Source organism: Rattus norvegicus, chromosome 2 (assembly GCF_036323735.1).
Source record: "Rattus norvegicus strain BN/NHsdMcwi chromosome 2, GRCr8, whole genome shotgun sequence".
NCBI lineage: Eukaryota > Metazoa > Chordata > Mammalia > Rodentia > Muridae > Rattus > Rattus norvegicus.
Window position 1 is genome coordinate 118,082,104 of NC_086020.1, and position 12,375 is coordinate 118,094,478.

Genomic DNA, 12,375 nt, shown 5'->3' on the forward strand with positions numbered 1-12,375 from the left:
AACTTCAGCCTGAGACAGTCTTCAAAGAGCAAAGAAAAAGAAAGAGCCATCAGGAGAACTGGGACGCTAAATGAAGAAAGGGAAAGTCTAGCTAAATTTGACCTAAAACCGAGCACACTGAAGCTGATAAGAGAGAAAAGCTGGGAGAAGAAAAATAAGGCTGAAATTAAAAACCCAAAAGGTCAGTGGAAGCCAGCTTCTAGGTTCTGAATGATGGAGTGCTAGAGAAACCAGTTCTCATAGCTGTCTGTGGAGAGGGACCTGACACCAGGCACAGAGATGCCAAGGTCATCATTCTGTAATGGGCTCTGGGAGCTCTTTAATGGCAGTGGCAGGCTGTCTGCTGGAAGGTTAGCTGCAGAGGGCACCTGAGAGGGAGAGGGAGCATCAAAATGAATCAATGATACAGTCAGTGGTGGCCAGCGACTGCTAGTGGAAGGTGTAATCGCTCTCTGTACAGGGCTTAAAAATAGAACAAGACACATGGACAGGAGCAAGAGCTGTTTTCGGAACTGGATTTATTGGAGTCTAAAATGAGTTTCATTCTAGAATTACCACAGACAAGATACTGATCAAGGAGGGGCAAGATGGGAGTTTGCATACTACAGTAACAAGGCTGACCCTCCCTGTGGACAAGTTGTGATAGCCAAGAAGGCTGAGGGTTTGGACTTGCAAGTCACATGCTCACACAGACAACAGAACACAGATGAACCTCTCATTAACCATTCAGTGGCCTGTGAATGCAAAGACAGATTTGTGTGTGGAGAACCATCACCAAATATCTGAACTAAATTGTATGACTCATTTCTCCTTGAGCTTTTCCTTTTCTCCTGGGTGAGATGACTAAAAATCTGATCACTCTGGAATAATACCTGTAAGAGCTATCATAGATTTGAGGCAGGTGAAAAATCAGAACATGAAAACCACCAGGGAAGGAAGGGTGGACTCCTATTTCGAATTTGCTTGTAGTTAATCAGATGTCAGTCAGTCATCATCTTTCATTCATTCCATAAATGTTTCTTCAGGAACTGCTGCAAGCCTAGAGTTACTCTGGGACTTCCCCAAGGCATATGATGTCTCTGGCCTCAAAGAGTCCACTCACAGACTTTACCGAAGTGTTTTCATACTGTACTTTAAAAGCTTGGTTTGTTTGTTTTAGGCTTTGGTAACAGATACAGGTTCACTGGTTCATGGACATGCAGATTCTTTGGATAGGTGTGCATCTGGGTTTTCTTGTGAAAGACACTGAAGTTTTCTGCAGTGTGCACACATGTGTCTACAAAGCATGTCTAGGCGCCCATGCGCTTTCATAAGCACAGCACTGTCGGTGGTTTCACAGATAGAGACAAGTGTTGTTTGCATATAGCTCATTCCTACCTGCTGGTTCGCAGGACAATGTCCCCTATGGATTCCATGCTTGAACAAAGAGGTACTGTGGCTTGTGCAAACACCCACAGACAGGGGTGAAAGGTGGACTAATTCTTCTTAGCATCTACTTAGTTCTGCCTCCAGTGTTCATTGATTTGATAATGAAACGATTCCTCAGGTTCCTCTTCCCTTGGGGAGGGTTAGGTGAATTCACATTCTTCTGCCCTCCCACCAATCCCTAGTGTTCACATGGCCTGCAGTGTGCACACACTTGTCTACAAAGCATGTCTAGTCATCCGTGTACTTTTAACACACAGATATTAAAACATACTCTCACAACACTCTCAGTGTCACAGAGATAAGTGTTGCGTCATTTCAGACTTTATGATGGGTTCATGTAAAGCTTTTATTTTTTCCTTTCTAAGGAATGAAGAAAGATACCTAAAAGTGGTGGTAGACAGATGGACAGATGGCTTGGTGTCTCCTAAGCAGTCACTAGATGCTCTTCCACAGGATATGGGTTCAGTTTCCAGCATCTCATCAGGTAGTTCATAACCACTTGGAACAGTAGCTCCAGGGGATTCTGATCACAGTTCTAGCCTGAGGATAAGGAACTCTGGGAAGTAGAGTCAAGAGAGGGATGAGTACTATCTGTTGCTGGAGGTCAACTTTAGAACTGGTCATGAAGGCTTACACATCATCCTTCTTTGTCTAAGTCTCCTCAAAAGAAAACAGTCCACCAGGATACCCAGGGACCTGCTGCCAGTTAAATATGGAGAAAGAAACCCAGGAGAACAGGGGTGGGATGTTCCAAATACAGCAGTTGGAGAATTTGCTTTAGGAAATGAACATCCTTCTGGTTGAAGAAGACATCTGTCATAGGGAAGCCTGCCATCTCTGACCTCTTCCTAGCTTTCTTGAACTAGAGACAAGCAGGGTACTCTATTCATCTGTGGTATTGTGGAGCTAAAAAGCCCATTCCAATTTGTCCCAAGGCAGGCCAGGTCTTTCTGTCAAGCTTCCGTCAGGATGACAGAGACCTTCAATGGACTTTGTCTTGGTCTGGAACATCTCTTTACCCCACCTGGCTCCTTCATCTTCTGTTTCTCTTCTCAGCTCAGTCCATGCCCCCAAGATTCATACACCCCTTCTCCTTCTTCCACCCATGGACACTGTGGTTTCTTATGTGGATGCTTCTTGTTTTATGTTAGAGTGACACGGAAAGGTCAAAGTGTCCAGCAGCCGGGATAGGGGACGGGGATGAGTACAAAGAGCAGCAGTAAAGTCTGCCAGTGTTCCAGCACTTTTCAGGTTAGTCTCCGGCTGAGGGTGACAGGCAAGGGCAGGAAGACTTCAAGGCTTGCTATGTACCCTCCTCCTGTTCAGTGTAATGAATTTCTATGAAATGCTTGCAATGTTAAACAGTATGAAGGCAGTTAAGAGAAAATTGCAGTGAATCATTTCGTGAAGAAAAACAATAGTTCGTCATCTGCTTTCCAAGTGTAGATTTCTCACACATAATACACACTATATTTCGAACCACTAACATAAAAGAATTACTCTGGTCAATGCTATACCTCAGGTTGGAGAAACACATAAATCTTATTTAAAAATGTGTTTATACCCTGGGTCTTCCATTTTCATTCTCTTCACATTAACGAGACCAGTATTCTTCAACCCCTGATCCAACCCCTCTCATTCTAGCAGCTGGCTTTAAGTCTGCTTTAAGTCTATTTTATTTAGTCTTATCCCTGTCCTCCTTAGCCTGGATGTGAAGTATTATAGACTGGCTGAGAGGACAGGCAGGGAGAAGAGGGTGGCTTCTTCTAGTACCTCCTCAGAGTAGCTGAGTACCATGCAGATGGAAAGCGCTTGGCCTTTCTATTCATACACAAGTCATTCCAAGTGAGGGCTGATGAGGCTGGTCTTCTGTGTATCTTTATCCATGACCAGAGCCTTCACAATGCTTTCCTGAGGCAGGGATAGAAAAGGATCTTGCCTGACCCTTAACTTCATAGGAAATTGCCCCAAAACTGGGCTGGGAACTGCATATAGCATCACAGCTTGTACTAGCACTTGACAGGCAGAGGCAGAGGATCACCTTCATTTTGGGACCAGTCTGCTCTACACAGTTGGTTTAGGTCAGCTTGAGGGAACAGAGTGAGATCTGATTTTCTAAAACCAAAACTACTGAAATAGAATGAAACAATACAAGAGTTGGGATTGTTCATATCTCTCTCTCTCTCTCTCTCTCTCTCTCTCTCTGTCTCTCTGTCTCTCTGTCTCTGTGTGTGTGTGTGCGCATGTGCATGCATGTATGAATGTATTTGTTCACTCACTCTTGCCTTTCCATTTGGGAATAAATGAAGCAAAGCAGGCATTCATATCTGATTCTGGGTACTTGCTATAGTGAGTAGAAGAAGAGGAGGGGCATTCCTGGAAAGGCAGGGCTTCCTTAGAGGCTGATACCATTTGAATTCACCACTCTGCTATATCTTTCCATCTGCCTGGAGACTATGCTCTCTCCTATAGACCCTCTCATTCCTTAAGCAGCCCATTCTAACTGCCCTTAAATGAAACTAACCACTAGGAAGAAACCCTGAGTCTTTGAGACTTTGAGTGCTAAATACTATCACCAAACTCAATGAGATGCCACCAATTTGCACATTCTAGAATCCATACATTCTGATTTGCATCTACCCATTACTATGTATCCAGAGCCATGCGTCCCTTCAATGCATTGCTTTCTAATTCCGTGAGACAGACACTTTGTAACCACATGAGATCACACAGAAACCTTGGGAGTTGGCTCCGTCACCACGGGATGATGACCCAGCTGAGGCTCTGTAAGAAGCCCTAAGATGTGATCATGTGGTCACACATTCACCCTAAGTGTTCAAAAGGAAGATATTTTAACAGAAATCTTTTGACGTTGTAATCAATCTGTCCTGACATCTTATTCTCCAACACGACCCCTGGTGGTTATTCACCTTCTGGTTACTGAACTAGGGGTGAGTTGAGTTGGAAATAGAACTAGTTTGGGTTTAGTGATGTAGCTATGTTTGGCCAACCTACCAGTGGCTGTCTCCATGTAGGAATTCAGCACCAGGGTGTAAGTAAAGCTGTTTCATGGCAGAAGCCAACCTCTAGCTCCCAGTACTGGGAGTGTGCGGGTAAAAAGGGAAAGGCCAAGCTATTCCAGGGAAATGCTCCTACACCTTATACTTCATACTAGAAGGTGCCTACAGGATGCTCCAAATATAGCACAATCCAGAAAACACCTATATAGAAGACAATATGATAGGAAATACTGGCTATAATGGCTGTGCTAAAGCAACTGAGTTCTGTATGTTCCTACAGCCAAAGCTGATGATCACAAGGACACTATCACATGAAGACATGACTCAAGATTTTCCTCTAAAGAACTGAGGAGAGAGAACAGAGCCATTAAAAGCTTAGCGGTACAACAAAAGGACAATAACTTCCTTAAAATGGAAAATTAGCATTGACAGGTAGGCAAGGCCATAGACTGTAGGCTTAGGTTTTTAAAACTCTATTTTAATAAGGTCTTAAATGCTTTAACTTCCCTTCTTACCCACCACCCACCAGAGGTAGTGGAAGTTAAAGTTAATAGAGCAAAGGAAGCTATGAACCTATTTAGAACTATTTCTTTGAGGTGACTCCAATCTTTGTTGTCAGGATATCATCAGTTCAGTTCACATGAATCAGCATTGGTAGCTGGATCCACTTGCAAACACCATACATAAGCCAGCAATGGCAATTAGATCCAGAAGAAACTGCAAGGCTCTGTCAATCAACCCAAGACCTTGGAAGTAGCAAGAAACTGTCAGAATACCACAACAAGTTTTTTGGTGAGTTTCTCTCTACAAAGTCTCAAGAAACCCTGATCAGCAAAGAAGGCAAGGCAGACCAATGCCACAGTGTAGTCAGCAAAGACAAGGGTCAGCAAGGCCCAGTGAAGACCAGCAAAGAGTGTCACGGTGAATCAATGCCACAGCATTGTCCACTGTCTGTCGAGTTATATTTATGCCATTTCCAAGCATCACGTGTCCTCGCAAGCATCTATTCCAGCAAAACCACATGCTCCCTTTTCCAGGCAGCTTCCAGGAAAACACCACGTGTCTATTTTCAGAAAAATAGCCTCTTACATGTCTGCTTCACCAAAACATCCTCTCATAAGACAGTTTCCAGAAAAACATCACGTGACACAACTGAGTCTCCCAAGAAACCAGAAATATCCACTTTAATAGACTATGCTACTCACAAGTGGTCGGTATAATTATTAATTTTCTGTATGTAAAGAAGTTGGTATTTATTAACTTTTAAAGTTTAATAATTTCATTAGGACTTCTTTATCTTCCTAAATAAAATTTGACACTTGTTCCAGATTTTAGTCCCTGGCTACATTCTAGTTCTATATCTTTTATTGGTTTTCTTTAAAGTTCCTAAAGTTGAATTAACTGTGCAGTCAGTGCAAGGCACAGGTAGGATTAAACTTAGTTCTCTCTGAGTTCAAGCCCATGCTCTGCTATAGTTTAGATGTTCAAGACTCATTTTAAAATGTATTTTAGCTGATGATGATTGTGACATTTATGGGGTGTAGTGTCATGTTGCTAACTGCTGTGGCTTCTCTTCAGATCTTAGGGTCCCTGCTGTGCCATTGCTGTCTTTTTTCTTAATGCTGGGCCCTGTTATAACCCCTGAAGTCCTCTGAACCCTTCCTCTGGAAGACCCTTCCTACTGCTTGCTGCTTCTTTTAATCTTTCAAAATAAAGTGTGCTTTATTGACAGCAATTTTATCTCTGCGAAAATGCTCTCCACAGGAGGCCATTTTGAAATGCTTTTTCAAAATTCTTTTTTTAATGTAGTTTACATTTACTTAATGTGTCTGTGTGGAGGGAGAAGGGTGTATGCATGAGAAAGCACATGTGTGGAAGTCAAAGGATAACCTTAAAGAATGGCTTTTCTCCTTCCACCTTGTGGATTCTAAGGAGATTTAACTCAAGCCATCAGGTTCAGTGGCAGGCACCACTATGCCATCTGGCTGGCCCTACTAAAATTCTTACTCAAAGATAGTAAGTTCGTTGTCCACTAAATCAGTCTCAACCAAGACTAACTTCTGGAATCATTTGCCTTCACAGTGACCTTCATATATATGCACTTTGTTAATTTTAGCATCTTTCCCTGATGGCATGGATCCTTGACTATTGATACAGCCTCCCTCTGTGCACCTCTGGGACCAGATGGCAGGACCACTTTGCACACAGCGTCTCCCAGCAACTCTGCATCCTAGATTCATGAAGCACAGATCTCTGTCTTCTACCCTGGGCTCTTTTCATGCTTTGGTTGTTCTGAACCTGCTATTTACATTCCCCAGGAAGGGCATTAAGCCAGCTCCCCTTGTTCCAGGGTTGGGGGGTGGGGTCTCACTATCTCAAATCTAATAAATCTTAAGTCTCCTTGGCAGTTTGAAAAAATTTATCCAACCTTGTCATTCACCAAAGAAATTTCTCAAAATTGTCCTTTCTACTCAAAACTGCTATTGTTCACTTTCCGAACAAAATGTTGGCTCTTACTTTACAGGAAAAACCAAAGGCAATGCCATCTGGTCTTTTCTGTCCTTCTTAACACTTGTTTCTCAGGAAGGGATTTCTTTTCACGGCATCCCTTCAAGTGTGACCCCACCCTCCCTGAGTCATCGTTCCCTTCTGACAACTTGCTCCGTCTGTTTGTGTTTCTTATTGCTCCTTCCCTGCTGAGACCTCCTCCTCCTCCTCCTCCTCCTCCTCCTCCTCCTCCTCCTCCTCCTCCTCCTCCTCCTCCTCCTCCTCCTCCTCCTTCCTCTTCCCCCACCCAGTGAGGCAGTTTATCTTGTAGCCCAAGCTGGCCTAAAAGTAGAACTTTCTATGTAGCTGAGGATGATTTCCGATTCCAGATCTCTTGCTCCACCTTCCAAGTGCTGGGATCACGGGTGCTCACAAATATGCCTGCTCTGTCATCTGTTTTATCTGTGCTTCCTGTCACTCACATGAAGCAATTAAGCAACTTGTCATAGCATCTTCTAGGATTGAAATCTAAGTCAGACATCAACAATCTCAGGTTCTTCAATCACTCATAAAGAGTAGAGTTGACACAGAGATAATGGGGAGACTTCAACAAGTTTCCCCAGTGCAGAGAAATACCCCTTTAGCTCCAAAGAGACCTACACTAAAATAAGAAATAGGATGTTCGTTCACCAGGGTGGGGATTGCTTACCACAGCCCTGTGTTTTGCAGATTAAGGATACATCAGTGGTGGTGGGGAAAGAGGGGTCCAGAGAAGTGTGAAGCCTCCTCCTCTTTTATCAATCAGTATCTATGCATTCAAACTTCACTCATCCTTTGGGAGGAGCAGGTGAAAGAGATGGAGACACACTGCCCCTTGTCTGGATTTTTAGAGACTGCTTTGCCTCCATCAATCTGAGATACTTAGAATTCAGACAAGTACCTGAGATTAGCCTTGTCCAGTGGTGACAGAGAACTTGTGGGTTCACAGGCAAGTTTTCTGTGTTTTTCATAAAACAGAACATATAAACATCTAAGGATTTTTTTTAAATATCAGTTTTTTGTTCAAGACAACACAAATTTCATTATGTTAACTCTGGGTTAGATCTGAGGAATGCTCCTGGGGTGAGTTTGTTCCTCAGTTTTTCAGCATGGAGCAGATATGAACACCGAGCTTCTGATGTGTCCCTTATAGAGTACTAAATGTAATATCAAGATGTAATACCCTAGGGTGAATGACAGAAATTACAGAGACCCAGGGAGTTGCCATGGTGGTTCCATGCTCATGGAGGTGATAGGTGGTACAGAATGCTACATACCACATTGCTCCTCAAAGGTGCTTGAATCTGTCAATTTTAATATGTAAAAGTAACAAGCCAAATACCAATGAAGGCACAGAACTCAAGCAGAGGTTTCTGGCATTATTAGCATTAGAAGTGTCTTCTTGGGCTAATGTAATTCACTCAAGAGGTCTTTTCATTGGGCAAATCAATAGCTCTGACCTACTTGATTATATAACTTGTGATTATGCCCCATTATGAAACTCATTACCTGGTACTGCAAGGGAAAAAAATCTCACTTGTATTTCTTTCAATTTCTTCTAAAATTGAGTATGCTGAGGATTAGACCTTGTCATCCTATATAATGACAGCCCTCCTGCCCCCCTGCGTTTGATCAGGTAAGGAATGCATAAAGAAACCAGAACCCTGGTTCAGTAATTTATCCTCTTATTAAAAACCTAGGTCTGACGTTTCAACAGTCTTCTATGTGCCATTCTGGGATGTTGTTATTTCTTCAGTGTATGCTTACATTTTATTTGTTATTGCCTTGAAAGATGAAGAAACTGAGAGAGGGGTCTGCCCTCCAAACCACAGGGCAGGCCCTGCCTTCCCTCACCCTCCCATCTTTTCCTTCTCTGTAATACATTTTGCTCCATTTCTCTTCCTTTCTATGCAGCCCTGCTCAATTCTCTATAACTTTCCTCAGCATCTGCATTTCATCATCAGTGACGTTTTTGGTTGTGTACTGGTCATCATCACTGCACAGGGAAAGTCACTATGCAGAAAGTCAGGGAGAAATGAGTGTGACTAAGGGCAAGGACAGGTGACAGCTGCAGCAGCAGTGACACCGATGCTTAGGCACACATACAAGTCACCTTGGTGGGCAGCATTGCCACAGCGTTGAAGTACTGCATTTTCAAGAACCACAGCTGGAGGTACAGGGAAAGGGGCGGGTCCAGGAGCCTCCCATTACTCATATTTGTCCTCTATGGGACAATTCTATGCACTAAGTCTTGAAGAGCTTTACGCAGTTTGGCTAAAGGCTCATTCTTACCAACTACCCACTATAATAGCTGGCTTAATAGCAAAGCTTATGGTGGGTCTTTCCCTCTCCAACTGCCCCTTTTATCTAGCCATGGTTCTTGCACCTCTTGAATCTCCCTCAAAACTATTCTGCCTTTAAGTTCTTTGAGCATAGCCTGTGTTGAAACTTGAATTAAGCTGTCAAAATGTATGCTCTCCAGAGCATCTCTTCTCATAGAGAACAAATATTAGAGCAATTATAAGACTAGAGTCACATAGGAACTTAGAAGAAAACAACCTGAGCTGGCAGAGTCAGATAAGGTGACAACTCAGAAGCCAACATTGAAGCCAGGTCTTATAAATTAGAAAGAGTGTGCCAGCCGGAGATGATAAGCATAAATGATGCACGAAGCCAAATGCTATGCCAGTTTTCTCATTAGATGCTTGTGTAGGATTTAGGGACTAGAATTGTGTAGGATTTTTTTTTTCTAATACAGTAATCTGTACAAAAGTCACCAGCCTGTAAGTGGAGACTGAGGCCTAAACTTGGCAGCACATACCCTGCACTCACAGCTTTTCATGATCATACCATGAAAAAAGGCTTCCAAGGCAGATAAATCTAAGCTCAAATTGTCCTTTGAACTAGCTATAGGTCCCTAAGTGGAAATTAACATCTAAATCTGTGATGTCACCCAATATTGGAGATATTTTACTCAAAATAAAGCCTTTTACATTGTTTAACTGAAATAGCATGTGATATACTGCAATGTTCCTCACACTCAATTGACAGAGCAGCACTTCAAGATTGTAAGGCCATCTCGAAGATTACTACGGGCAAGGAAAAGTCTCTGTGTGTGACTTCACACTGTCCTCCCTCCCCTCTAAAGCGATAGTAAGTACTCTTAGTAAGTAGTACTGACCTGCTAATTTCATGTCCCCAGAGATCAGCATTGATGGTGGACAATGGTGATATTGAGGCTGCAATAGTTAGCGCCTTAGAACCAGGGTAGAGAAAGTGAGTGTGCCAGCCTCGGGGTTAAGAGTTTACTACAGGAACAACCTAGATGTTTAGCCATCCTTTGGGAGGTGATTGAAGACTGGGTTGATAGACAGGAGATACTAATTCTTTCTCGTGGAAGCTGTAGGATGTCACAGTGTGTCTCACAGTATATCTCCCTATCCATCCATCTTCAGTTGCAAATGTCCATTGCAATGGTTCGAGATCTCTAGCTTCTGTGACAGCAACAATATTGGATCCTCGCTGGGGCTCTTCCTGGTTATCTAGTTGTTATCATGTGTCACAGAGATCCTGAAACTTCGGATCAGCAGGGCTGGCCCTTTCACATGTCCCAACCATTCACAGATGATGTAGATATTGGGGTAGGCCAGCTCAGAGCCCTGGATCTGGGCATGGTTGGTAGCTGAGCCAGTGTCTGCAATGGCTCTCCCTTATCAGCAAACTCTCTACCACTGCTCAATCCAAAACCAGCAGCAGCAGCAGGAACCAGGGACAGCACTCCTGCTCTCATGCTCTCAGGCTAGCTCACCCACACCCAAGCCTCCAGAACCAGTTCCACTGTGCTGCCCAGTCAAGGTGTGCACTCTCCCAAGTTTTGTAGCATATGGAGGGCTAGGCTACCTCTCCCACACCATACCCTCGGGGTATGCAATGGAAGCCAGCTCCACTGTGACACCTGGGCAAGGTGCAGGACCTATTCCCCTGAGTGCTGCAGCTGTCAAGAGGCTGAGGGTGGAGTTGGCTCTTCAGAGTGCCAAAGCCAGTAAGGGGCAGAGCCAGTTCTACACAGCCCCTTGGCATTCACATGGTCATGTTCTCTAGTGGTAATATGAGCCAGGGACATTGACACTGATCCCCACTGCCTTGTAGACAAGGACCCAGTTGTGGCCTTCAGCAGCAGCTTGGGGCTGAGACCTCACCATAGACCCAAATGGCAGGGCTGGCCACTCACAACAGGGTACTCCTCTCCACCCTTGAGTCTCTAGTTCCATCTCTCTTCATAACACTTACGCTGTTCCACTTCTCTTTCTTTGTCATCTATCCACCATAGACTTGGGCATTGTCACTATTGCCACAGGCTGGCCCCAGCTGATAGACTTCTGGGTGACAACCCTTTGTCTGTGCTGTATGGTGTGGTGGCCAGCAGGTGTGGGTTGAGGGGCAGGTCTATGGGCATCTTTCCCCACCCACACCTGAGTCACATTGTGGAACACAGATCTCAGTCTTCCTCCTCCCATGCTGTGCTCTCTGGATTTGATTTGATTTGATTTGATTTGATTTATTTTTATGTGTCCTAGGCATAAAACAGCTTTGGCCACCAAGCCAGGCATTGAGCTAGGATGAACAAAGAACTGCCTCTGACTGATCTAAAGCCACCACCACCACAAGGTGTCTCTTTGCCAATTGCCAGGGGGTTAGGAGGTATTTTCATGCAGAGGTGACCTGGGGTCACCCAGAATAACAGGAAGACGGATTGTGATTCTTGGGGTAGAAATAACTTTTAGGAAGTCTTGGATCTGCTGTAAGATTTTATCTGACCTCCTTTGTTTCTTGCATTTTTCAAAGCACTAAAAGCTACTGAATTTGAGCAATTTCAGAGATTCTAATGTGTATTTTGGGGGGCAGGGAGTGAGGGATACAGTTTGGGGTCAGTCAGAAAAGGACAACATTATTGGGCTAGTTACTTCTGTGTCACCATCATCTGGAAAGGGGAATCTCATTGAGAAAGATGCCTCTGTCAGGTTGGCCTGTAAGCAAGTCTGTGGGAATATCCACTGTGGGCAGTGCCACTTCTGGGGGTCTTGGGTTGGATAATAAGGAAACTGAACAAGCTGTAGAGAGCAGGCCCGTAAGAGTGTTCTTCCAAGTCTCTGCTTCAGCTCTTGCCTCCAGATTCCTGCCTTGGGTTCCTGCCCTGACTTTTCTTCATGATAGACTAGGAGCTATGAGAGGAAATAAACCGTTTTATCCCCAAATTGCTTTGGTAATGGTATTTATCACAGCAATAGAATTCAACCCAGGAGAGTAAAACTTGGTGAATGAGGATTCCTGAAGAAAAAAAAAAAGTTGTGTCTGAAGCCAGACTGGCTGATTAGAATTTTAGTTGTATGGAGTGGGAGAG

General features: G+C 43.9%; 1 pseudogene; it reads right to left on the reverse strand.

Annotated features, from left to right (window-relative positions):
• Window positions 1-11,538: 11,538 nt before the first annotated feature.
• LOC120101273 (small nucleolar RNA SNORA48) lies at window positions 11,539-11,664 on the reverse strand (annotated as a pseudogene).
• Between the last annotated feature and the right edge of the window lie 711 nt (window positions 11,665-12,375).